The sequence below is a fragment of the Pituophis catenifer genome, unplaced genomic scaffold (genome assembly GCF_029215685.1).
Source record: "Pituophis catenifer annectens isolate HBS135680 unplaced genomic scaffold, rPitCat1.0.hap2 SCAF_2, whole genome shotgun sequence".
Classification (NCBI taxonomy): Eukaryota; Metazoa; Chordata; class Lepidosauria; order Squamata; family Colubridae; genus Pituophis; species Pituophis catenifer.
Window position 1 is genome coordinate 206,692,148 of NW_027256882.1, and position 2,975 is coordinate 206,695,122.

Below are 2,975 nucleotides of genomic sequence, written 5' to 3' on the forward strand. Positions count from 1 at the left end.
CCTCAGTATCACCATCTAAATGGGAAAGAAAATCCTCTTGAATTCCTCTGTCTGATGGTCAGACTGACCTTCTCGATTAGGAATCATAAACCCATCTGTTGAAATCGCGCCCCCAAAATGCTATTGGCACATGCTCACTAAGGAACTCTGGCAACTTCTATCTGCACAAAACCACCAAACAAAGCAACAAAACAGTATAAACTCCAAAAGAGACAACGTTAAGAATTATAACATTAAAATTACCCAAGAACCGGATAAAAAGGACCAATATGCAAAAGGAGGTTTCTGAAACTGCTAATCTGAGGCCCTTCCTTACTTCCTGCCTTGGTTCCTCAGTGTGCACACAAGGAAGAAAAGCAGGAGGGGGAGCATCCCTTCTCTTCCTCTAACGATGGCATCGCTCCTCTACCGCAGAGGGAAGGAAAGTTTTGCCATACGGCCGCTGGGGAGGTCATGCCTGAAGTCTGAGCGGGGCTGGGGAGGAAATCTCTCCTGGGGGGCCTAGCCAGGCTGGCAACCTCAAGAAGAAGAGCCCCTTGGATTGCTGGAAAGTCCTTCGCGGCTTGCAGTGGAAAGGTGACAACATTTGCAGAGCCTTTCCAAGTCATCCTCACCTCCATTGGTGTCTCTGGCAGAATGAAGGAGTTGCACCTCTGAAACTCCTCCTAATGCTTCGTCCCTGTCCTGGGTTGAGTGGCACTCTGTGTAAAGAGTTCACAAATCTGAAAATCTATATTAGCAAAAAGAAAGGATGTTTTCCTCTAAGCAGACAGGATTGGGACCCATTCACAGATGAGCAAGAGATGCCAGGCTGTGCTGCCCAATGGGTAAAAGAAGGTCAAATGGCCCAAGGGGTCCAGCAGAGAAGCCAGTGAGCTTCTGGGGCCTCTTCAAGAGAAGACCAAGGGGAGACCTGATGGCAGTCTTCCAATACTTGAAGGGCTGCCACAGAGAAGAGGGTGTTGATCCTCCAAAGCAGCTGAGGGAAGGACACGCAGCAGCGTGTGGAAGCTCATCAGAGAGAGATGCAACCCTGGAAATAAGGAGGAATTGAGGGACACGAACTTCAAACTGGCTGGCACTCTTTTATGTGGGACGAAAGATATAAAACACATTCATACTTCCAAAGACATACAATAAGAAACTCATTACTACAAATTAGGCTTAAAATTAAAAAAAAACACTATATGAAAATACCAAGTCGGTTATCACCGGTAGAATCAATTAGACCCCCAAATCTAACAGATAAGACAAAAATAATTAGATATAAAGATTTAATTGACTATCAAGGTAAATTGAAGACAAAACAACAATTGGAGACAGACTTAGATAGGGAAATAGATTGGTGGACTTATACTCAAATACAATCTAAATATAGAGAACACATAAAAACGTATGAAATTCATAAACAAAAACAAGAAATAGACAAAATTATATTAGATTCAGAAAAGAAATTAATTAGCAGAATCTACAAATATCTTTTACGCTATAAAATGGAAGAAGAGACAGTCAAGGAAACAATGATTAAATGGGCTCAAAACGTCAAACATACAATGCTCGCTTCGGCAGCACATATACTAAAATTGGAACGATACAGAGAAGATTAGCATGGCCCCTGCACAAGGATGACACGCAAATTCGTGAAGCGTTCCATATTTTTTAAAACGTTTTATAGATGGCATTTAGATCCTAAAAAGTTGGCTTGTATGTATCCGAATGTACAACCTAATTGTGGGAGATGTGATTGTGATGATGCCACTTACGGTCATATATGGAGGACTTGTAAAAAGGTTAAAGCATTTTGGATTAAAATATGGTGGATTATCCAAAATATTCTTAAAAAGAAGATAAAGTTTACTCCACAATTGTTTTTGTTGGGTATAATCACAGATTGTACGGTTATAGAGACTAAATTTAATAATTGCAGCTAGACTTTTGGTGGCGCAATATTGGAAGAAGGAAGATTTGCCTACTATTGAAGAATGGACATTAAAAGTAGCAAATTTGGCAGAAATGGTGAAGATTTCGGCATATTTGAAAGATCACTCACAAGAAAGACCAACTGAAAATGTTTTATAGGTGGCACATAGGTCTCCACCCAGACTGGCAAAAATACAGCCCAAAAATAGCCCGATCTGCTGGAAGTGTAAGAAGACAAAGGGACCTTCTATCATTTATGATGGACATGCCAGGCAGCAAAGAAATTTTGGTCTAACATCAAAAAATGGTTGGAACAAATAACAGAAACACAGATAGATAAAGAACCAGAAAAGTTTTCACTAGGAATTTTTAATAAATCATACCCTAAAGATATTAAATATCTCACAATTCACATACTAACAGCTGCAAGAATAATATATGCAAAAAATTGGAAAGAAGAAAAAACGCCAAACGAAACAGATTTAATAGAAAAAATTCTAAATGCGCTGAAATGGACAGGTTAACAAAAGAAATGGTATAATTGGTTAAAAATTAGAAATAAACAAAAAATCTAGAGGGGAAATATTACCGGTATAGAAAACGTCATTAGACTAAGAAGAGGGGAAGAAATATATAACAAGCAGAATGTCACTTGGAAACAATGCTTAAGAAGGAAACATAATTTCTTTTTGTATATGTTGTATAAATGTTTGTTGTGTTTATGTCATGTTATTTTTTTTAATATTTATACTCTAATAAAAATTTAATTTAAAAAAAAAAAGATTTGGCAATCATTTATCTGAGATGGCCAAGTCCCTTGGGTAGGGACTTGGACTAAAAGTCGCTTCCTCCCTAGGATGCCATGATTCCCTCTGTGCTTTGTGCCACAATGATGGTGCTTCTCTGTTGTTCGTGAACAGACAACTTCCCACAGGAAACCCAGAGGCCAAAGGCTACCGAGGGAGTCAGCCACCGGCCACTCCTAGATCCAGCTGAGCTGCCATCCTTGGGTAGGTATAAAAAATGGCTATTGTTTACCTGGTTGCCGAGGGAAC

General features: G+C 39.5%; 1 non-coding gene across 1 annotated transcript; it reads left to right on the top strand.

The window, feature by feature from the left end:
* The first annotated feature begins 1,553 nt into the window (after positions 1 to 1,553).
* Positions 1,554 to 1,660, top strand: LOC139313524 (U6 spliceosomal RNA). Its single transcript, XR_011600127.1, has one exon. It is a non-coding gene; the product is annotated as a U6 spliceosomal RNA (small nuclear RNA).
* The last annotated feature ends 1,315 nt before the right edge of the window (positions 1,661 to 2,975 follow it).